The 25,348-nt window shown below is 43.8% G+C and overlaps 1 protein-coding gene across 1 annotated transcript in view; it reads right to left on the bottom strand.

Moving 5' to 3' along the window:
- ASIP (agouti signaling protein) overlaps positions 1 to 25,348 on the bottom strand; it is a 75,976-nt gene that overhangs the window by 7,516 nt on the left and 43,112 nt on the right. The gene's annotated exons all lie outside the window — the stretch shown is intronic.

The raw sequence follows: 25,348 nt of genomic DNA, 5'->3' as shown, positions 1-25,348 counted from the left end.
TCCCTCTACTCTAGCCATAGGCCCTGTAGGAGAGAAGAGAATGAACAGTTTGCTCATGCTGGTCTTGCCCACCCCTGGGCTTCCCCTTATAGCAGCTTGGCCATTTTCTATTCTAATTTTCTCAGTCTTTAGCTGGACAAAGTCAAACTTTCTGCATGTCTGTTACATTGCAGGAGGAGGGGGTCCAAACAGCCACCTCACAGCCTCATTCCAAGCTTCTTGAAGTTGGAGTGGACAGTCAGGCCCATCCTACGGATGGAAGAGGAGCTTGATCACCTTCTTCAGGTAGAAGGAATTCCCTGGGAGGGAATGTTGTAGCCTTTTTTGTGTGACTGTGTGAAAGTGTAGGGTTCCACGGCCCCTCAGCTAGGGAACTTGACTGGGTCCTCACCTGCATATCTGTGGCAGCCTTGTATGGCCTAAAAGTGACCCACTCTCCAAAGGGGGGTGACCTGGCCCAGGACTTATACGGGTGCACCTTAGCCAAGACATGCCTAAATCCCTGCAAGGGGAGCAGCCAGGCAGACAATTAAAAGACCTCCCCACCCTTGTGTGACTCCATTCACAACTTCATCATGGAAGACATAGAGTCCAAGCCCACAGTCCTGAGGTGCATGTTAAAGAATTTAAGAAAGGATTTTCAGGTGACTATGGAGTTAAGATGGCTCGTAATTGCCTTTGCACACTCTGTGAGCTTGAATGGCCCTCCTTCAGAGTCAGGTGGCCTGATACCCGCACATTTGATGTCCCAACTGTCTGGGCAGTTTGGAGAGCAGTCACGAACACTCCAGGACACCCAGACCAGTTCCCATACATAGATTCTTGGCTAGAAATAGCTCAAAATCTGCCTCCCTGGGTTTGGTTCTGCACAGAAAAGGGACAGAGTAGAGTTCTCTTCGCCCAGAAGCCTGGAGGAGCTAGACGTGGATCAAGTCCCAAGAAGTCAGATGTTAAAACTGTCCACCAGGGATCTCCAGAAGATGTCTTGATTCTGGCTCCACCATATAATCCCACTGACTCAACCCCAAAGCCACCACCACCTATGGCCCCGGACACCCCACCACCATCTGTCTCAGCACCTCCAATGCCAGAGCCATCCTGGTGGCGCACTGTCTCTGTTCTGCCCAGAATCTGACTCTGGCCCTCCAATTACCAGTCTGGGAGGTCCGAGGCCAGACCTTTGTGGTGGATGATGGAACTGTCCAGCCGGACAGCCAGTCCTCTACTATCAACCCTTTTCTACCACAGACCTCCTAAACTGGAAGCAACATACTCCCTCCTACACCGAGAATCCCTTCTACATGGTGTTCGGGGCTAAAAAACCCACTAATATGAATAAGGTTGCTCAGGTTACACAGAAGGCAGATGAGACGCCTAGCGACTTCTATGAGCGTCTCTGTGAAGCATACAGGTCCACACGCCGTTTGACACCAGGCACCAGAAAACCAATGACTGGTAAATGCAACCTTTGTGGCACAGGACTACCTGGACATACACAAATTTGGGAAGTTGGAGGGTTTCGCTGGAATAAACATCACTCAACTGATGGAGGTGGCCCAGAAGGTCTATAGATATCAGGATCGGGTTGCCCAGACAGAAAGTGACAAAAAAAGAGACAAAAGGTCTCACTCCTAGCAGCAGCACTTAGAAATCCTAAGGACCCCCAGAAACCTGGCCAACACCCAGAAAGAAGACATTGAAGGAGGGGGATGCTGAGACCAGACCAATGCGCTTATTGCAAGGAAACTGGACACTGGAAAAATGAATGCCCCCACTGGAAGACTGCCCTCCCCGCCCCCAAGACAGAACTCTCCCCGAGGCTTCCAGCTGGAACCAGAAACTCAAGATCTCATTGGACTTGCCAGTGTTGGCTCGGAATAGGGTTGACCGGGTTTCTTCAGCCTTGTCCCCCAGGAACCCATGGTTGTTATGGATATGGGGGGCCAACCAGTGACTTTCATGATGGACACTGGAGCAGAACACTCGGTGGTGACAACCCTGATAGCCCCGTTCACCATTCAGGAAACAACTATAGCAGGAGCCACTGGGGACCAAGTTGCCCGACACTTCTGTCAAGCCCGAACTTGCCAGATAGGGGGGACATAAAGTGACACATGAATTTATATACCTCTTGGACTGTCCGATCCCTCTACTGGGGCAAGATCTCCTACATAAATTAGGAGCCCAGATCACCTACCATCCAGAGAGTTCAGCCAGTCTCTTGCTCCGGGCCCTGGGATCCCTCATAATAGCAATCACAATCCCAAGAGAGACAGAATGGCAATTACATAGCAAAGCCAGAGAGGAAAACAATCCTCCTGATTTCAGACAGGACTTTCTAACAGTCTGGGCAGAAGACCACACCCTGGGCTTGGTACACCTGTGGCCACCTGTGATAGTGAAGATAAAGCCGGGAGCTCAACCCATGAGAAAACGACAATATCCTATCCCAAAGGAAGCCTGGGAAGGAATCCAAAAACACATAAACAGGCTCCAACAGGAAGGTATCATCACAGAATGCCAATCTCTCTGGAATACTCCTCTGCTCCCAGTGAAAAAGCCCAATAGGAGCTACTGGCTGGTCTAGGACTTACGGATGATAAATGAAGCCACAGTAACTCTCCATCCTGTGGTGCCCAACCCTTACGCTCTTTTGGGACTCATTCCGCCAGATGCTGTGTGGTTCATTCACCTGGATCTAAAGGATGCATTCTTCTGCTTATGTGTGGCACCATTAAGTCAGCCTCTCTTTGCCTTTGAGTGGGAGGACCCCTGCACTGGGAGGAAGAGACAGCTCACATGCACATGAATGTCACAGAGCTTCAAAAACTCATCAACCCTATTTGGAGAGGCACTAGCAGTGGACCTAGCCTCATACCCAAGGGAAGAGTTTGACTGCACTCTCCTGCGATATGTAGATGATCTTCTCCTGGCAAGCTGGACGGAGGAAAGTTGCCATCAAGCCACTTGGGCCCTACTCCAGCTGCTCGCCGAAAGAAGATATAAGGTCTCCTGGAAAAAGGCCCAAATCTGTAGAGAAAAGGTTAAATACCTAGGTTTCCACATCTCCCAGGGATGGAGAGCATTAGGACCTGAACGGAAACACACAATCTATACCAGCCCAAGACCCCCAAATTGGAAACAACTTCAAGAATTTCTGGGAATGGCAGGATTCTGCTGCATCTGGATCCCAGGACTCTTATTACTAGCAAAACCACTCTACGAAATCCTATGTGGACCTGAGGCCAGAAAATTCAAATGGGCAGAAGAAGCCTTTAAGGACATAAAAACCTTCCTACAAAAGGCTCTAGCAATAGGATTGCCAGACTCCACTAAGGACTTCAGTTTGTTTGTGCATGAGCGAGAACGTGTGGCAGTAGGGGTCCTGACTCAAACTGTGGGTCTGTGACAAAGGCCTCTGGCATATCTATCCAAGCAGTTAGACTCAGTGGCATCCAGATGGCCTTTATACCTCTGAGCACTGGCGGCCACAGCAACCTTAGTTAAAGAGACCGACAAACTCACTCTGGGTCAACGGATCCATGTGTGGATCACACACCTGTTATAAACCTCCTTGATAACACAGAACACCAGTGGCTCTCCAGCAGCTGGTTAGTCCAATATCAGGGACTATTGTGTGAAAATCCACAGATAACCCTTGAAACTGTAAGGACTTAGAACCCGGCTATCCTCCTGCCCATTGAGCCAGGACTCCCAGACCATGATTGCATGGAGTTAATGTAAGAAGTTTATGTCAATAGGCCAGACTTCAAAGACAGCCCCCTGCCGGCCCCAGAATTGGTGCTTTTCATGGGTGGCAGCAGCTATGTCAAGGATGGGAAACGAAGAGCGGGCTATGTGGTCACTACACATGAGAAAGTGATCATGGCAGGATCACTGCCAACCGGATGGTCCATGCAAAGAGCAGGGCTATGGGCTCTGATCCAAGTCCTAAAACATGCAAAAGAAAAGAGGACAAACATTTACACTGACTCAAAATATGCCTTTGCCAACTTACATGTCCATGGAGCACTCTACAAGAAAAGGCGGCTACTCACTATGGGATGCAAAGAAATCTAAAACAAAGAAGAAATTCTCCAATTACTGGAAGCCATATGGGAACCAAAGGAGATTGCAGTTATTCACTGCTGGGGGCATCAGAAAGGGACAGACTCAGTGGCCACCAGTGACTGGCTGATCAGACAGCTAAAGTGCAGCTCATCAAGAGCCCTCTAAAGACAACCCCCAAGGTATCACTCAAATCCTACTAGCACTGAAATGGCTAGAGAAACCAAGTTATACACTAGAGGAAAACCAGTGGGCAGAACAAGAAGATGCTACAAAGAATGAACTAGGATGGTGGCATCTATAAGACAACAAGTCTTCATCTCTTGGAAACTAGCATATATTATTACTTCCCAATATCACACTCTGTCCCACATGGGAAAAACAGCCCTCACCAATTTGCTCAACAAATATTACTACATTGCCAGACTCTCATCCCTTACTACAACCATCTGTGCTTGCTGCCAAGTCTGTACCAAGAATAACGTGACAACACAACCTAGGCCCGCCCCAGGCATCCAGTATGCAGGAACTTCCCCCTTGAAATATGTAGAAATTGACTTTACTGAAGTAAAACCATGCAGGAGATACAAGTACCTGTTGGTTATAGTGTGCACTTACTCAGGCTGGGTTGAGGCTATCCCCACATGGACTGAGAAGGCCAGGGAGGTAGTGAAAATCCTCCTAAAAGAAATCATACCTCCATATGGACTACCACTGTCATTTGGCAGTGATAATGGGCCTGGCTTCATGGTAGAAATTACACAATCTCTGGCTAAAATATTAGGAATCAAATGGAAACTCCATACTGCTTATAGAACACAAAGTTCAGGGAAAGTAGAGCACATGAACTGAACCCTCAAAACCATTCTTGCAAAGCTATGTCAGAAAACACAACTACCTTGGATAGATCTACTTAGTCTAGCACTCTTCATAATCAGGTGTGCCCCAGGGCCAACAGGATACTCACCCTTTGAAATTCTGTTTGGAAGGCTCCCACCCACAATTAAAACTATCAAAGGAGACATCAGACAGCTAGGGGAAATAAGTCTACATACACAACTTATTCTCCTGCCTAAAACCTTAAAACAAATCAACCTGGCCCGGCGCGGTGGCTCATGCCTGTAATCCTAGCACTCTGGGAGGCCAAGGCGGGCGGATTGCTCAACGTCAGGAGTTCAAAATCCGCCTGAGCAAGAGCAAGACCCCGTCTCTACTATAAATAGAAAGAAATTAATTGGCCAACTAATATATATAGAAAAAATTAGCCGGGCATGGTGGTACATGCCTGTAGTCCCAGCTACTCGGGAGGCTGAGGCAGGAGGAAGGCTTGAGCCCAGGAGATTGAGGTTGCTGTGAGATAGGCTGATGCCACGGCACTCACTCTAGCCTGGGCAACAAAGCAAGACTCTGTCTCAAAAAAAAACCAAAAAAACAAACAAACAAAAAAAACAAATCAACCATACTGTCTTAGAAAGAACTCCCATAGCCTCAGGACTCTCGGTCCATCCCCACCACCCTGGAGACTCAGTCTAGGTTAAAGCCTGGTAAAAGTCACCCTTAGAACCTACTTGGACAGGCCCTTATACTGTTGTTTTAGTCACCCCTACTGCTATTAAAGTTCCAGGTATCACACCTTGGATCCATAACTCTCAAGTGAAAAAGGCTGTGCCTGACAAATGCCTGGACTCCTGGACAGCACATCAGGACCAAGAAAATCCACCCAAACTCCACCTGCATTGGAAACCCACCAAGGCCGAGACACCAAGGACTGTATTAGGTGAAAGAACCAACTGGCCCCAGGCATCGCCACCGGACTTTTGGCCTTACTACTAGGAATAGTACACTATACGACAACTCCTAGAGACTGGACAGTTGGGGGGAGAATAACGTTTGTTATATTATATTGGGCCACTACAGGATGTTTCTTCTACCTTTGGCAATCACTCTAACCTTCTTATGCTTATCTACCAAGCCACACCCAACATGCTCAGCTCATGCACAACAGGGAAAGCCTGTGTCCAAATGCCATCAGGCCTCTGTTACTGTCACTCTGGTGGATTTGCCTATACTACCTATATAGCAAGGAGTTGTTATATCACAGCCACCCAATGTACCTATGGGGGAAAGATGTTTTGGACTGGAACCATTACCAGAGACCCGGGAATATGTCACTACCAATATGGAAAGCAGGCATGTTGGACATATTACACCCATGCAAGGATGTCAGCTGGAGGGAGAGTTCAAGATCCAGCAATAGATAAGTACAACAAAAAGTTAAAACAGAACTTATCAAAATAGGCTCAGCAACACCAGCACCATACAAACACCCTGATCTAAGTGGTGTATGAAAACTTAAAGACCCTATTGAAACATCCCCACTAACTACTAAGTTTTTAAATATAACCCTTTGGGTCCTACCCAACCATACCTCATGCTGGATCTGTCTCCCACTCCCAAAACGTGTCTATGTTAGAATCCCAGTACCCCCAGAGTAGAATTGGAACAATGGTACATCAGAAGCAGGGACTAACTGGACTGTTCTTCTAGGCCAGTAGCCAACAGTGTCAGACTGGCTATTACCCAGAACCAGAACATTACATGTTATAGTCAGACACAAGGTAATGTCACAGTGGGAGAAGTTCCTGGAGAAATTTGCACACAAAACATAACCTCTCCTTCCGGTAATAATACAACCTGTGCCCCTAGAGGAATCTTCTTTCTCTGTGGGAACCAAGCTTACTCCTGCCTTCCAGACAATCGGACAGGGAAATGTGCACAAATCTTCCTCACACTGGACATATCTATTTTCTTTTCTTTTGTTTTAACAGAGAAAATTTAATATAGGGAATTGCTACACAGGGGCTGAAGAATTGAAAAGTAAAAAAAGTAACAAGGGGAAGGGGTGAGATTTTTGGAAACTGGGAGCTTGGCGGCAGTTCTCAGTGGAGCTGGGACGTGGATCTTGGAGGAGGGGGCAGTGCCCAGCAGGCGCTGGCATCCTTGAGACAGCATATGAGGCTGGCTCTGGAAGTTTGGAAAGAAGCTAGAAGGGGAGGTGACTGCTGCTGCCATAATCAAGTGCTGGGTGTTCTGGACATATCTATTTTCAATAACGAAGAGTTAGAAATAGCCTTGAGCCCTCATCCAACAACTCGACAAAAGCGAGCCCTCCTAGCCAGCCTCCTAATAGGGAGGGGAATAGGCGGGTTAGGAACATCATTAAACATTTATTACAGACTTTCTAGAGAACTAAATGAAGACATGGAATGGGTAGCAGACTCCCTTCTATCCCTTCAAGCCCAAATAAACTAACTAGCTGTGGTAATCTTACAAAACGACCGGGCTCTGGACGTCCGTACTGTTGAAAAGAGGGGACCTTGCATTTTCTGCTACTATGAGAAGAATGCTGCTACTATGTAAATCAGTCAGGAATCATACACCAAAGTCAGAGAATTAAGGGAGAGAATTAGAAAAAGAAACCAAGACTTAGAACAGTCATGGGACTTTAACCTGGGATCATGGGCTACATGGTTACTACCCCTAGCCAGACCCATAATAACTGTACTCCTCCTAATAACTTTGGGTCCTCTCATTTTTAAGTCAATTACAAGATCCATAGCAAACACCGTCTCACAAAGGACAGCCCGACTCATGGTTTTACAAGGGTATCATCCATTACATGATGCATTATAAAAAGAATTTTGTAATAACCATCAACGGGGGGAAATGATAGAGAAATGGAAAAATTCCACTAGATAAAATGCCTCCCTTTGGGCAATCTCCTATGTAACCACTAAACAGCTGCCTGTTATGATAAAATAAAAGAGAAAGAAACACCAAATTAGGCGCTCAGAATTTGGTGGCGAGTCCTCTCTGAGCCTGCTGGCATAATAAAACTTGATTCTCTACACCTTCCTTGTGCCACTTGGTTTGTTCTTGGTCAGTTCTGCCGGAACGAAACTAAGCTCCTCGTTTCCCCAGCTTAGTGGGTTTCTGAAAAGAACATTGTTTTTTGTCTCCTTAGCATCAACTATGATCTCCACCTCCACCCCCCTGGCCCCGTTTTAAAGAGGATCCTAAGTCTAAGTCTTAGATATACATTTTGGGTGATATGTGGCCTAATCCCTAACAATAATGTTGATTACAAGTCTGAACCTCCCCTGGTTCAGAACACAGACAAGATCATTCTTTCCCCTACCCAGGGACATCCGCATAATTGATTCTTCTTTTACTCCCTTTTCCTCTTCAAACATCCACTTTATCTTAGGTAAGATGTAGATTTCCTGGGCCTCATACGAATGTAACCATTTGCCTCACTATTAACCACCCTCCTTTGCCTTTCTGTATGCCATCTCCCTTTAAAAACTGAGTTCCCAACCTGAAGAAGTCAGAAAGAAATGAAAAGGATGCCAGCTGCCAGCTAAGCAGAGCATCATCAGCATCATTGTCATCGCAGAGGAAGTGGAAAAAGAAGAGAGTGTTACAGCAGGTGGTCCCGAGGACAAACTGAGCAGCGCACGGAGAGTCTTGGAGTGTCGGAGAATCAAAGTTTACTCGTAGGCAGGCTTAGAGGGGCCTTGCCACCAAATTCTGAGCACCATCTACCCAATTTTTACTACTAGTTTTAGGAGCTAGACTTAGCCTGCAGACCCAAAGTTACAATCTGTATGTCCTTGTTTATGGGAGGCCAGCAAAGAATTTCTTGATGAATGATCCCTTCATTCATCAATTTCTTGATGAATGAAGGACTGGCAGGAGAGAACCGACTCTCTCCTGCCAGTCCTTCATAGATGCCTGAAGCCTTTTGCCATTCTGGGGAGATCTGGCTGATGCATAAACTTAGTAACAGCTATTCATTTGGAAGGGGGTGTTGCATGACTCAGCATCCAGGATTGATCTTCCCTTTTGCATAAGGAATGGAGGGGGGTCCTGAGATTTTTATTTTCCTTTACATTTTAAACTAGTATGAGTCTTCTGTTACTCTCAACCCAAAGTATTCTTTTTCTTTTTTTTTTTTTTTTTTGAGACAAAGTCTCGCTTTGTTGCCCAGGCTAGAGTGAGTGCCATGGTGTCAGCCTAGCTCACAGCAACCTCAAACTCCTGGGCTCAAGTGATCCTCCTGCCTCAGCCTCCCGAGTAGCTGGGACTACAGGCATGCGCCACCATGCCCGGCTAATTTTTTTGTATATATTTTTAGTTGGCCAATTAATTTCTTTCCATTTATAGTAGAGATGGGGTCTCGCTCTTGCTCAGGCAGGTTTTGAACTCCTGACCTCGAACAATCCACCCGCCTCGGCCTCCCAAAGTGCTAGGATTACAGGCATGAGCCACCGCGCCCGGCCCCAAAACATTCTTTTTTTAGATAGGGTCTCACTTTGTGGAACAGGCTGGAGTGTAGTGACACCATCATAGCTCACTGTAACCTTGAATGTCCAGGTTCAAGAGGTCCTTCCCACCACAGCCTCCCAAGCAGCTAGGACTATAGGTGCATGCCAACACATCTGGTTAATTTTTTTTTTTTTTTGAGACAGAGTCTTGTTTTGTTGTCCAGGCTAGAGTGAGTGCCGTGGCGTCAGCCTAGCTCACAGCAACCTCAAACTCCTGGGCTCAAGCGATCCTGCTGCCTCAGCAGCAGGGTTGTCTGGGATGGTTCAGTCTAGCAGCAGGGTTGTCTGGGATGGTTTGTAGGTTAAGACTGAGGAAAATGAGCTGAACTATATTTGAATGAATTCCCTTCCTCTCCTTAGCAGTGCCTCTCTAATGACACTGGCTGAGCCACTCAGCTTGGAGAGCAATTTCTCCTTCTCTCTTGTTCCTCACACCCAATCAATCAGTCACTAAGTTCTAATGATTTTCATTTCCCCTATTTCTCACATACATCCATCCTTTTCCATTGTTTCTGTCCCCAGGAGCACAACTCCTCCCATCTGTTCTTCCGTAAGAGCTGGCCTCCTTGTCTCTAGAACATATAACCAGGCTAAGCTTACTTTTATAGCCCTATTTTCCTTCATTCACTCATTCCTTCTTTTATTCATTCATTGACACATGCATACATTCATCTATTCAACCAATATGTATTAAGTGCCCACTATGAACCAGTTCTCTGTTACATTCTTGGGTTACAATTGTGACCTAGCCAGATATGATGCCTGTCCTCACAGAGCTGATATTCTAACTGGAAAGACTGACAACTAAATAAGTTATTCTAATAAAGCTGGTGCTATGGGAGACCTAAGCTAGAGTGGGTGCTAAGGAAGCTGAAAACAGAGGGATGAATTGGAGTTAGCTGTGTTGGAGAAGAGAGTAGAGGTGGTGATGGTAGTGTTGTAGAAATAGGAGTCAGATCACCTGAGTGAACTGGGCATTTATATTGCTATATGTCTGGCATGGTGGCTCATGCCTGTAATCCCAGCTACGCAGGAGGATGAAGCAGAAGGATCACTTGAGGCCAGGAGTTTGAGACCAGCCTGGGCAACATAGCAAGATCCCATCCCTATATATATATATATATATTTTAAATGGCTGAATGGCCCTGGGTCCATCTGGGTCTCAGCTTTCTCATCTATAAAATGAGATGACAAGACTACATGATTCAGTACAGAGTATGAAGCAAAGAGTAGAAATTTAATAAAGATTTGTTTAGTGAATGAAACAATCTAAGAATCCTTCTATTTTTTCCTTTTTTTTTTTTTTTTTTTTTGAGACAGAGTCTCACTTTGTTGCCCAGGCTAGAGTGCTGTGGCATCAGCCTAGCTCACAGCAACCTCAAACTCCTGGGCTCAAGCAATCCTACTGCCTCAGCCTCCTGAGTACCTGGGACTACAGGCATGCACCACCATGCCCGGCTAATTTTTTATATATATATTAGTTGGTCAATTAATTTCTTTCTATTTATAGTAGAGACGGAGTCTCGCTCTTGATCAGGCTGGTTTCGAACTCCTGACCTCAAGCAATCCGCCTGCCTCAGCCTCCCAGAGTGCTAGGAGAATCCTTCTATTCTAAAAATTCTATGAATCCTGTCTTAGTCCATTCAGGCTGCTATAACACTACACCGTAGCCTGGGTGGCTTATAAATGACAGAAATTTATTTCTCACAGTTCTGGAGGTTGGGAAGTCTAAGATCAAGGTGGCAGCAGATTAGATATGTAGTGAGGGCCCATTTCTGCACAGACAGCGGTCTTCTCACTCTGCCCATTTCTGCACAGACAGTGGTCTTCTCACTCTAATCTCCCAAAGTGGAAAGGGTCTCCCTTAGATCTCTTTTATAAGGGCACTAATCCCATTCATGAGAGCTCTGTCCCCAAGACCTATTTGTTATGTTTACTTAGAGTGGGAATCTGAAAAATATCACAAAGCCTGTGAAACAAAAGCCGCAGGAGTCTGGAGAGTCCAAGGTTATAAATCTAACTTCGACCACAGACAGCTGCAGAGATGCAGGCTTTCCTATCCCCCCTGAAAAGGACAAAGCTACTCCCTCCCCTATCTCTGAAGGTGTTAATCACTCCCCCCAGAAAAACCCTCTATAAAACCCAAGTCTTTCCCCTCCCTCGGGGTGGATGGTCTTTGGCTTCCACCCATCTGCACCCAGATGCTCAAAATAAAACAGCATTTTGCTACACCCGAGGCTTCCTGTGTGTCTCTCTCAGCTCTGGATCAAATACTATTCACTTTCAAAGGGTTCCACCTCCTAAAACTATCACCATGGGGGTGAGGATTTCAACGTGTGAATTTGGGAGGTCATAAACATTCAGACCATAGCAAATCTCTGATTTCTGATTCTTGCCTCCTGGTCATCGTTCTATTGGGACAGGTTAAATAGTTATACAAAGAAAGATTTTATAAAGTGTATCCTTAAGAGTAGAAGAATTTACAAATGCAGGAGTATGACTGAATCCGACTAAGCCCTGGAAAAAAGGTCATGAAAAATCATGACTAAATGCAATGGTTTATGTAACCCAGGAATCTTGTTCATATGTGTGTATGTATGTGTGTGTGTCTGTACACACATGCATACTAATGTGTAAGGACTCTGATTGAGGGAATACAGGAGACAATAGTGTCCAGACCATCCCTGAGTGGGTAACACTAAGTGTATGGACTGTATATTGAGAGCATCTCCTTAGCTACGGTGATGGGGATAACTTGTTATCTTAATCCTTTAGGGCCAGGGCCTTGGTCTCCAAAAGTGAGGAAAGGATTATAATGTCCCAGTGATGGGAGATGGCTAACTACCTAGTGGAACAGAGGTATAGTGAGAGATGAGAACTGAAGAGGTGAAGGCAGCAGAGTCTTTTGTTGTTTTTGGAGATGGGGGTCTCATGATAGGCTGGCCTTGAATTCCTGGCCTCAAGCAATCATCCTGACTACAAGTGCATACTCAGCTCTCTTTCTTATTTTTATTTTAATCATTTTGTTTGTTTAAGCAGAATCTTCTTGAAGACAGTGTCAGCTGCTGATCTTACTAGGTGTTAATGAGGCAAAACCCTTTCAGTCTGCCCTCAGCTTTCCTAGTGGCACCAGTGAGAGCAGCCAGTGTGTCTAGGCAGCCAGCAAGCTGGCACTAGAGGGAGGGTGACTGGGCTCAGTTGGTTGTAATAGTGGCTTCCATCAGTCCTGCCAAGCACCAATGAGCAGGGACCTGGGGATCCTGGTAAAGCTCATCCTTGTGGAAGAGTGACCAGAAGCCAAGAACTGTTCAGCTGGGGCCTCACATAGAGGAGCAGCTGCAGTCTCCAGCAGATTCATAAAGCTTAGCGGTGATACAGGCAGCTTTTCCTTTGATTAGTCTTTTGGAAAAAAGCATATACATGGAAAGAAAAGGAAAGTGATAGCAAGAGAGAATTCTTAACTTTGAAACTGTCTGCAAAACTTTGTGCATATGTGATTTTTCAGGGGAGAGGGTATATAGCTTTCTCTGGATCCATAAGGGGGGGTGTCTCTGGCCCTTAAAAGCTCAAAATTTTTGTATATGATATCCCTAAAACCTGAGTGGGGCTCATCCAGAATCACAGACACATGAGGGCAGGGGAGGTTGTTTTCTTCTTCAGTTTGGGCAATAGTTTAGTTCTATTATGGGGCAAGTGTCTCATTCAAAGAGGCATATCATTCTAGAGTGATGCTGGTTTAGAATATCTTAAAGTAATACAATACTGAAATAATTTGAAGAATATAAACAAAATATGATCCCATAAACACCAGAACATCCTCAAATATGTACATGTTTGCATATAGAAAGTCTGAAAGGATAAACATTAAAATTTTTTTTTTTTGAGACAGAGTCTCACTCTGTTGACTGGGCTAGAGTGCCGTGGTGTCACCCTAGCTCACAGCAACCTCAAACTCCTGGGCTCAAGCAGTCCTTCTTCCTCAGTCTCCCAAGTAGCTGAGAATACAGGCATGTACCACCATGCCCAGATAATTTTTTTCCTATGTATTTTTAGTTGGCCAGTTAATTTCTTTCTATTTTTAGTAGAGACAGGGTCTTGCTCTTGCTCAGGATGTTCTCAGACTCCTGACCTTGAGTGATCCTCCCACCTCAGCCTCCTACAGTGCTAGGATTACAGGCGTGGACCATCACACCCGGCCAATGTTAAAAATTTAATAACAATTACTCTTTAGGAGTGGAATTGAGGATGGGGAGTGAAGTAGAGACATGCACTTTTTACTTTATGTACTTTTGTATTTGAGTGTTTTTAAAATAAGAATATCATTGCTTTGTAATAAAAAACAAAGGGTTTTTATAAATAAACACTAGATGCTACTTGACATATCCTCAAATGATTTAAAGAAGCTGGATGGAAAGTTATATTTGATTTGTGAAAATGAGCCTGGGAAACTTGCAGGACCTTCCTCTCCTCTTCTACCTTAAATTCAGGTTAGAGTTTGTTCTCAGCTCTGTCACCAAAACATAAGGCTTTCTTGCAGTATATCTTCTTTTTACCTGAGGCCCCTTCTCTGCCCTGGGACACTCTCAAACCCTATTGCCCTTCTGGTTCATCAGCTACTGTTTCTGAAATGCCAAAATTTGGGAAAGGTAGCACGATTTTTGTTGTGGTTGTTTCTTAGCCAAACTAGCTGTCCTAAACTCTGAAGGGTGGGCCCCAGAGGAGAGCTGTCTTCCTTTCATAGTTATCTAGATTCTGCACACCAGATGTTTAGCAGCTGCATGGGGAATCTCACTCCCCCCAACATCTTTCATCCAGCTGGGCAGCTTGTTTTAGATCTGCTGCAAGAGCCTGGCTGGGGTGAGGATAGGAGGCTTGATCAGGGCCTTTCATTAATGTTCACTGAAGCTTCTCAGTGATGTCTGCGATCAAACATAATTTCTGGGGTAGGATGAGCGTGGCAATATGTTTGATCTCCTTAGTTTTGTCCTAGAATAGCCAGTCAATCAACAAATATTTTTTGAACGCTATGGGAAGCTTCACCTGATGGCTCCCCTTCAGGTGAGTTAATTATTGTGTCTTCCCTAAACACAATGTATTGTAATTATTTATTCATTTGTCTGTCTCTTCTGGACTAAGGACTCATCAAGGACAGAACCTGTGCCAAACTCACCCCTTCCCTGTGCTTAGCACCAATTCAGGCCTCAGGAAATGTTTCTCTCATCAATTTACTACCTGGTCAATATAGATGAATAACAAAGACTCTTTGGCTTTAAAGAGCTTGCTGTCCTGCAGGGAAGAAACACAAGAAACTAACAAAAAAGGAGGAGAGCAGTGCTAGTGTTGAGGAACAGGTGACATAAATGCCTTGGGTAGGCAGAAGAAAGAAGGTGGTTGAACATTACAGGGTCTTGGATGATTTTACGAATTACTCTCAAGCAAGAACCTCTCTAATTTCCTTAGCCTCCTTCCAATTTTGGTCTGCAGCTCCTAACGTGCTCCACACTCACCTCTGTGAAGATTGTGCAGGGTCCTCCCTATCTCACATTGTGCAGCAGGCTGGAGTGCCTTTCTCCTCTTGCCTCTGCTGCCTTGCCCCTTCCACTCTCTGAATATGCTGGCCTAGAGAGAGGCTTTCTTCTATAGCCTTTCAGGCCAATGGTGCCTAGATGTGCACAGCCAAAGCCAATTACTGAGATTTCCATCCTATTTTAATCAGTTATGTGAGCTGGAGATTTCTTAAGAAGCCAAACCACATCCTGGGCACATCAGTAAGTCCTGCAAGTCCAAATCAAGAAGGTGCCCCTGAGGATGTGGAAAGTAGTGGGTGGCCTGAGTCAAAGTGACTGATCCTCTCCCAAGAGATAATTCTAGGTATTCATTACCTCTCTTCCGATAAAACAGGGAGACCAAATTCCTCCTCATTCCTATCTCCTAGGGGGTAAGTTATACGCAGGCTACCTAAATTTGTCAGGCCCTGTGCAAAATGAAAATGCAAGATCCTTTGAATTGATCCTTTGAATCCTAAAAAATTAAGAGATGGGGACAGGAGAACATTAAACCAAATCTGAGGCAGTGTAAGCATGGGCCCCTGTGCAATTGCACAAGTTGAATGCTCATGAAGCCAGCTGTGGTTATAGGATTGAGAAAGTTGACACTGAAAATATGATATGGTTGCCATGAGGAAGTTTGCAGATGGGGGAAACATTAAATTACACGCACACCAGGCATGGTTGTGTACGCCTGTAATCCTAGCTACTTGGGAGGCTGAGGCTGGAGGACCACTTCAGCCCAGGAATTCAAGACCAGCCTGGACAACATAATGAGACCCCATCTCAAAAAAAATTATACTTAGTAAAATTTCAGCAGTAAGTTATTGAAAGGATGGTTGGTCTTGCTAGTGAAATAACAGAAAAATGAGCTCTCTCTGTACTACCTCTCAGGCACCCTGCGGAGCTCTGTTTTCACAACATATAAAAGGACCCCAGCAGATAAAAATGAAATGTAATTTTTTTTATTTTATGATTGCTAGACCTACTGACTAAGACTGCCTTTCTAGAGCTTGGTTTTATAGCCTCGAGGAGTTCCTGGATGGACAGCAGCGGGGACAAACTTCAGGCCTCAGAGCCTGCCCCAAATCATACCTGCTATAAGCCTGCCACTAGAAGGAGTGGATACAACAGTTCATGGTACCCTGTTAATTTGGCTACAGCCATAAACCTTCTTCACCCTTTAAATAAAAAGCCTGAGTACCCGATTTCTCTCTTCCAACACTATCTCCCTCTCTTACAATGTGTTGACTCTTTTCTGCCCAGGAAAAAGTAAAAAACTTCTATCCTAATCTTTGTCTGGAGAAATCTTTCTCAAAACCCCCATGCACTAGCTCATACCCTAACAGTTATATAATAATGAGACTGCCTATAGACATCATCTGCAGCTGTCTAACCAGGGCTCTGGGCATCAGATATCTCAATGGAAAGGAGTGGGGCAAGGAATGGACCAGCTTTCAGAAAGGTGGGTTCTAGACCTAGCCCTGCCACTAACTCGCTGTGCAACTTCTGGCAAGTTACTTTCTTTCTATGGGTATCTTTTTCTTCATCTATATGAGAAAGGATTTGAATTAGATTTTTAAGTTCTCTTCTAACTTTAATTGCTGTGATTCCAAATAAGTGGCATCAGAGGGCTGTAACATATTCCTTTTGATAGGAAGGTCTTGCCTTCTGAGAGCAAATCTGATTTCTGGAAATAGACAATGATTTGTAGCTAACTCTGGGAAGGATAGTATTGTTTTTGCTAAAAAATGAATTGTGGTCTAAGTCATGTGATTTTATAATTTAAAAATGATTTTAATTTTTGGCTGACATAACTAGAATTGATACAGTCAGTTCAGTGTTTTTCCTTGAATTTGCAACATTGAGAGGCCATAAATTCAGTCTAATGTTGCAATTTGCTTAAAATATCTTTTGAATTCTAGACATGCATTCAGAGGCAATTTAAAAATAATACAAGAAAAAGCATCACATAAGATAATAATTACAACTCATACAATAAGAAAGAAACCTGTTTCAGTTGAGGACCAGGTATATCAAAAGCCCCACAAGTAATCAAGAGCCATGTAAATATCAATTTAAATTAGTTTTTTCTAAAAGTACTATTTAGGAGAGGGGCATATAAAATGTTAAACTCACTAGATTTTAGAATTAAAAAGAGGAGAATAAAATAGGCAGAAAAGGAAAAGAGAGGAGAAAGAAAGATAAGTACAATGGAAAGAAAGAAATAGAAGAGTAGTGGGGATTTTAGTTGAACAGTAAAGGGAACTTCAACTTTATCTGTAATTTTTTAAAAATAAAAAAGGTAAAGCGGCCAGGCACGATGGCTCATGCCTATAATTTTAGCACGCTGGGAGGCCGAGGCGAGAGGACCGTTTGAGCTCAGGAGTTCAAGACCAGCCTGAGCAAAGAGTGAGACCCCGTCTCTACTAAAAATAGAAAGAAATTAGCTGGACAACTAAAAGTATACAGAAAAAATTAGCCAGGGATGCTGGCCCATGCCTGTAGTCCCCGCTACTTGGGAGGCTGAGGCAGGAGGATCCCTGAGCCCAGGAGTTTGAGGTTGCTGTGAGCTAGGCTGACACTCTAACCCGGGCAACAGAGCGAGACTTTGTCTCAAAAAAAATAAAAAATAAAAAGGTGAAGTAAACATGGTGATAAATAAGGACAATTCTGGGTGGAGGCTACATGATATTTTCTATACTTACAGATATTTTCACAATATCAAAAAAGGGGGAAAAAAAGAAGTAAGTTGTACTCTAGTCTAGTCTCTGTCTCTGGCAGATCACGGCCCTTGGAAAAGTCAATTTGGTTCAGAGCTCTTGTGTCTTGAGATTTCCAAGAGTGGACAATTATTTACAGCCAAGCTAAGGTGAAGTTTCTATTTCTCTCTGAATGGGATGACTTTCTTTGACCAGAATGATACATGGCTCACTCTACCTGTGAGACCAAGGTTTGTGACTTAGTGTTGCTCATTCCTAAGTGGGAGAGGTGAGGAGAGGAGTGGGGGAAGGAAAAAGCAGCCCAGTCAGCATCAGTTGGAAGCAGCTGTTGTCAGATATGGGCTTATGCTTGACGCCCAGCATGTTCCTATACAACCGTGTGTGGGGAATAGAGAACAAGATGGTTGTGCACTTCTGGATTTATAGCTTCTGGTTTGCAAACAACTTTCTATTTACCTTGTCTGGAATGCCATAGCTATTCCCCATCTCCTTCTCCAAATCCTACCCTTCCAGGAGCCTGCTTAAGTCCTACCTCCTCCAGGCCCACTGTTCTCTAGGCTACCTCTGGGCTCTTGCCTTCTGCCAGACAAGAGGAAGTCCTCTGGCCAGGGGCTGCAAAGGGCAAGATTAACTGCCCTGGATTGTCATCTCTTGAGGTTCCTGGGGAAAGCCAGTCTTACCCCATGTTGCTCTAAATTCCTCTACATGTTGACTCAGGCCACAGAGCTCCAAGATACTGTTTCTAGTTAATGCTTTTCTTCAGACAAGGAAGAATAAAGCATGCTCCGATGGTCTGAGTTCTATGGGAAGGCAGAGTGGGAATAAATTACAAAGTAGAATTTAAGCCACATTCTGCCTCAAAATATCTCCCCTTAATTAGCCAGGTTCCAAAGCCTGTTTTAGGGTCACTAGGGCAATGCAAATGATCTTAGACATGAGAGTAGCAATTAAGTTGGTAGTAATTAGTGCTACTGGACTGAATTAATTTTCTATCTTCCTATCTAAGGGCAGAGCTCTGAGGAAGGGAATAGAGGAAGAAGCAAAGAAAGAAGGGTCCAGAGAGCTTTGGGACATGATGTCAGGAGAACAGATTCTGCTGAGGCTGGAGATGGGACACCAAGAGGAACCTTTACTAGCTTCCCATTGTTCTTGAAATAAAATTCAAGTTTCCAACAAGATCCTGCTACCCTCTCTGATCTCATCTGATAGGGTCTCCTTCTAAATCACTGCATTCTAGACATAGTGTACTGCTGTTCCTAGAATATGCCAAACTCTTCTCCACCTCAGGCATGTACACCTACTATTTCCCTTGTCCTAAATGTTCTTTCCCTAGACTTGAACTTGATTCCCTCAGCTCTTCACATGGCTAGATCACTGGTAACCTTTGGGTCTTTGTGCAAATATCAACTACTTCTTTGACCACTCTATCTAAAAGTGTCTTTCCCCAGTTTCTTTCTATCCTGTTCATCCTATTTCTTCATAGCATTTATCACAATTCGTAATTATCTCTGTTTATCTCTGCATTGCCTTTCCCTCCTTTGTAGAATCGAAACTCCATGAAGGCAATTCATTTTGCTACCCCCAGTACTAAGCAATGCCTGGCACAAAGCAGGCACTCAATAAATATTTGATGAAAGAATGATTGAGAAGAGAAGAAAACCAACAAACCAACAACAGGTCAGGGGCAATGGCTCATATCTGTAATCCTACCACTCTGGGAGGCCAAGGCAGGAGGATTGCTTGAGTTCAGGTGTTCTAGACTAACCTGAACATGAGCAAGGCCCTGTCTCTATAAAAAATAGAAAAATTAGCTGAGCATGATGGCACATACCTACCTATAGTCCCACCTACTCAAGAGGCTGAGACAGGAGGATGGCTCCAGCCCAGGAGTTTGAGGTTGCAGTAAGCTATGATGATGCCACTGCACTCTAGTTGGGGTGACAGAGTGACTCTGTTTCCACAAAAAAAAAAAAAAAAAAAAGGAAAAGTAACGACAGAATGTCCTGATTTGTTGATCTCCTTGGACTAATAGGAACAACAGGACAGGTTATAAATCAGATTGGAGGTGATTTAATGTCCTTTCCTTGGCCTTTGTTCTGTCATATTGGGGCTTGGAAGACATTTCATCAACATCCCTTATTTAAGTGTTAGGATAGACTCAGGACTTTGGCTTTTCTTAACATCTTGGATCTTGTCTTTGACCAAGAAATTTAAAAGAGATAATCTAATTTGTGGATAAAAGTGACTGGCCCTAAGTCTAGAGTAGGACTATAAGAATCATAGGGCTTTAGAACTAGAGAAGATCTTAAGGAGGTCATCTTGTCCAGGGCACCTAAACCGGACTGTGCATTACAGTCATCAGGGATGCTTTTCCTACCCAACCTAACGGTACTTTATTAAGGCATAATTTATATGTAATAAAATGCACAAATTTTAAGTATCTATCTTGATGAATTTTAACTTGTACATATACCTGTGTAACTACCACTCAGATAAAGGTATAGAGCATTTCTTTTTTTTTTTTTTTTTTTTTGAGACAGAGTCTCACTTTGTTGTCCAGGCTAGAGTGAGTGCCGTGGCGTCAGCCTAGCTCACAGCAACCTCAAACTCCTGGGCTCAAGCGATCCTCCTGCCTCAGCCTCCCGAGTAGCTGGGACTATAGGCATGCGCCACCATGCCCGGCTAATTTTTTTTTTTTTATATATATATATATCGTTGGCCAATTAATTTCTTTCTATTTATAGTAGAGACGGGGTCTCGCTCTTGCTCAGGCTGGTTTTGAACTCCTGACCTTGAGCAATCCGCCCGCCTCGGCCTCCCAAGAGCTAGGATTACAGGCGTGAGCCACAGCGCCCGGCCTAGAGCATTTCTTTCATTCTTAAAAGTTCCCTTGTGCCCCTTTCCAGTCAATACCCATTTCCATCCATCAGAGGTAACCTCTATTCTGATTCCTACCACTAGATCGGTTTTGCTGGTTCCTATATTTCACATAAGTGGAATCATATTGAATAAAGCCTTTTGTGTCTGACTTATTTTGCTCAACACAATTTTTTTTTTTGCTATAACAGAACACCTGAGAGTCAACATAATATTTTCAAGATTATATCCATTCTATTATGTGAACTAGAAGTTTGTTACTTTTTATTGCTAATTGGTATTCTACTGTGAATATACCACATTTGTTCATCTGTTCTGTTAGGGAGCTTCTATAAAATATAAACCCCAAAACCTTCCCTAGGCCCACTGAATCTGAATCTCCAGGGGTGGAACTGGGAGACATGTTTTTCATAAGCTTCCAGGTAATTGTGATGTACACCCATATGTGAGAAACACTGATCTGGTCCATCCATGCTGGTTCCATAGATGTGGAAACTGAGGCCTAGAGTAGGAAAGGAGTTTCCCAAGTAGACACTTGAATCAGTAAGAGCCCAGACTAGAACCTTTTCCACTGTACTGTTCTTTCCACTGTAAGACAACTCAAACTGCTAGTTAGTGACAAAGGCAGAGGCATGAATAACAATGGCTTCCACTTATTGAGTATCTGCTATATGCCAGGCTCTGCTCCAGGCACATTATGTGTATTTAATACTCTTACCAACCTGAGGAAACTGAAACCCAGAGCACAAGGTCACAGAGGTAGTGAGTGACAAAGAGAGGGGTCAACCTCAGGTCTGTCTAACTCCAGAGCCACACAAGAGGTTGGTACATTTTCCTGAAGTGAAAAGAAAGAAAACTACAAACTCTCTGGTTTGCTGGTCTGCCTCAGTCCAATCTGCAATGGTAGGAAAAACAAAAACAAAAACAAAAACAGCCCAAATAGTATTTACTCCACTTCTTAAGCGTGGTTTTATAATCCCTTCAGTTCTGTACACAAAGTACTCCAACAGTGAAATCTGTCAACTCTCTGACTAAAAACATACCAGCTAAAGGCAGGGTGATCTGTTGGCTTAATCCCCAGCTCTTCTTCCTCTACTGACAAGTCTCCCCCTGGGTGGGGACTGTAAATGCTGCCAGTGGGGCTGTCAGGGATGGCTGTCCACATCTGGAAAGCAAGCTTTCCAAAGTGGAAAGGGCCCTGACTCTTTCATCAGGGAATAAACCCACCCCAGCAATCTGGGACTGGAATGAGTCACAGACACATCTGCTAGTTGAGATGCTGAATCCGGAGTCCTGAGAGTCTGGCGGTCTCCATTTTCCAATAAGGAGGGTGTCTGAGAAGTATGAGGGAACAGGCTGACATAGGGAAGTGGAGATCTCTCTTTTGTAGCTGGTGGGGTTGGGGCAGCAGGATGGGAAAGAATAGAGGGGAAGAGAAGAAAGCTTCTGGATGCTGACAAAGACTCTCCTTGACCAAACTTTTGTCAAGTATCTCTGTACTTCTTAACTAGGCCTCGAATTTGGCCCCTAGTCCTATCTTTGGCCTGCTTAGCCCAGTTTTAGCAAGAATCCTTCCACCCTTGGTATCTAATCAAGTTCCTCAACCCCCACCTTTGATCCACAGTACAAGTTCTTGACCTGCCTTTAGCAAGAATCCTCCTTGATGTCTCCTCTTAGCAATTTTCTATCCCCTGACTCCCTCACTCTGATCTTTGGCTATAAATCTCCAGTTGCCTTTGCTGTGTTCGAGTTGAGCATAAAATCTCTCCCCTGTTTCCATATCCCTATTGCAATAGTCTTGAATACCCCTTTCCTTACCATTTAAAAAAGAATCAGAATAATATTTTAACAACAATAAATTTTTTTATTTTTTTTATTTTTTTTATTTTTGGATCTCACTATGTTGCCTAAACTGGTCTCAAACTCCTGGCCTCAAGTGATTCTCCCACCTCAGCCTTTGGAGTAGCTGGGACTACAAGTGTGCACCACCATACCTGAAGCAACACTAAAATTATTTGATCTCTTGGGCTGTATCTATACACATAGACTGATTTCACTATTGTGACTGAATTATTGGCTCATCTAACTTTTATTACCAAGAGATTCCAAATTGAATAATGTTTTAATGAGTGGTTTTAGTTTTATGTAGACAGCCTGCTTCCGGACCATTCTGAGACCAAGAACCATATGGCAGTCCCAGGCTCTATGTAAAGGGCCCTGAGTTAGAATTTTAAAGAAGGCTTGAGGTTGCATTCCTTATCAAGAAACAAAAGGAAAAGAATCATTCAGATGGATGCTTGTCAGTATGAAATCTGTCTCCCTGTTTCACTGAAACAGGGGTCAGAGTTCAGGCTTCCTAGATAGTCATTCCAATAGCGTATAAGGAATAAAATGTTGGGGGAATCTGCTAAATTATTGGTTTTTTTTTTCTCTTGTTTTTCTTTTCTCTCTCTTTCTTTCTTTCTTTCTTTCTTTCTTTCTTTCTTTCTTTCTTTCTTTCTTTCTTTCTTTCTTTCTTTCTTTCAGACAGGGCCTCACTCTGTTGCCTGGGCTAGAGTGCAGTGGTGTCATCATTACTCACTGCAGCCTCGAACTCCTAGGCTCACATGATCCTCTTTCCTTAGCCTCCTGAGTAGCTGGGACTATATATAGGTGCATGGTACCACACTGGCTAATTTTTAAAATTTTTTTGTAGAGATGGTGTCTCGCTATGTTGCCCAGGCTAGTCTCCAACTCCTGGCCTCAAGCAATCCGCCCACCTCGGCCTCCCAAAATGCTAAGATTACAGGTATGAGCTACCGTACTCTGCCTAAATGATTTCTTTAAATCTCCTGACATCATTTCTTTTAGCTTGTTTTATCTTTCACTCAACCAAGACCTTACTGGTTACTATATTGATTTTGTTTTTGTTCTTCAGAAACCACTTCTCTTCCTCTTCTTTACCCCAGTAATCATGCTGTCTTTTGATTTCTGAATTCCTTTTACTTGGAGTGCATTCTGCACAAGCACTCACTAAGCATAGCCCAAACTGAGCTGATGGCCTGTGACGGTGCTCAACAAATTCACAGCAGAAGGAAGAGAAGAGGCTTTAGTGTCAGATGAAATTTTCTGCAGAAAAGGATCAAGTCAGTACCAATGAAATACAGCAGAATAAACCTTAATAATATATATGAATTAGTTCTGTTTGGAGAAAGTGGAAAGGGTTTTAAGATAGACATCTACGAAAGTATTTTTTGGAGTGGGTCAAAATCTCTTGATCCCACTAAGGCCCCCAAAATAACCAAATAAAATAAAAAAAATGATTCCAATATGCCATCCATTTAGCCTCCTTGAGCCTCTCCAAAGGAAACAATAGAACAAATGCCCAATGTCACTGCCCACGATTGAAAACATTAACGTGAGGTTTTTTAATGGGCATTAAAATGTGTCAAAATGGGCATCCATTCTGAAAAATCAAACACTTAGAAAAGAAAAGGAAAATTGGTGATAAATTGAATGTTGGCTGTTTCAGCTCTAATAAATATAAAATGAGGCCAAGGCATGGTAACCTGTTCTTGTATACTCTTCACATTTTACCCTCCTACTCTACTCTTCTATTTATCACCTTTTCTAGTTCACCCAGAGGGCTGGGTGCAGTGGCTTACACTTCTAATCCCAGCACTTTGGGAGGCTAAGGTAGGAAGATTGCTTGAGGACAGAAGTTCAAGACCAGCCTAGGTAACATAGTGAGATGTCATCTCTACAAAAAAATAAATAAATCATCCAGGTGTGGTGGTTGCATCTGTAGTCCCAGCTACTCAGGAGGTTGAGGTGGAGGATCACTTGAGTCCAGGAGTTGGAGGCTGCAGTGAGCTATGGTTGCACCACTATACTCCAGCCTGAGCAACAGAGTGAGACTTTGCCTCAAAAAAAAAAAAAAAAAAGAAAAAAAGAAAAAAAAAAACGGAAAAGAAAAAGAAAATATCAACAAAACCAAAAGCTAGTTCTTAGAAATTACCAATGTAGGCCAGGTATGGTGGCTCATGCCTGTAATCCTAACACTCTGGGAGGCCGAGGAGGGAGGATTGCTTGAGCTCAGGAGTTCAAGACCAGCCTGAGCAAGGCTATTTTTATTTCTATTCTAAAAATAGAAAAATTAGCCAGGTGTTGTGGCACATGCCTATAGTCCCAGCTACTCACAAGGCTGAGGCAAGAAGATAGCTTGAGCCCAGGAGTTTGAGCTACAATGCTATAATGACGTCATTGCACTCTAACCAGTGTGAGGGAGCAACACTCTGTCTCAAAAAAAAAAAAAAAAACACCAATGTGATTGATGAGTCTCTGCTAAGACTGATCAAGAGAAAAGAACAAATAAATAATATTAGGAATGTCAAAGGTAACACAACTATAGCTGTATCAGAGATAAGAAATCAAATTTAAAAAATTTGGCCGGGCGCGGTGGCTCACGCCTGTAATCCTAGCTCTCTGGGAGGCTGAGGCGGGCAGATTGCTCAAGGTCAGGAGTTCAAAACCAGCCTGAGAAAGAGCGAGACCCCGTCTCTACTATAAATAGAAAGAAACTAATTGGCCAACTGATATATATATATAAAAAAAAATTAGCCGGGCATGGTGGCGCATGCCTGTAGTCCCAGCTACTCGGGAGGCTGAGACAGAAGGATCGCTCGAGCCCAGGAGTTTGAGGTTGCTGTGAGCTAGGCTGACGCCACGGCACTCACTCTAGCCTGGGCAACAAAGCAAGACTCTGTCT

Source organism: Microcebus murinus, chromosome 16 (assembly GCF_040939455.1).
Source record: "Microcebus murinus isolate Inina chromosome 16, M.murinus_Inina_mat1.0, whole genome shotgun sequence".
NCBI lineage: Eukaryota > Metazoa > Chordata > Mammalia > Primates > Cheirogaleidae > Microcebus > Microcebus murinus.
Note: the sequence above shows the minus strand (reverse complement) of the source record. Positions and strands in the feature narration are given on the sequence as shown.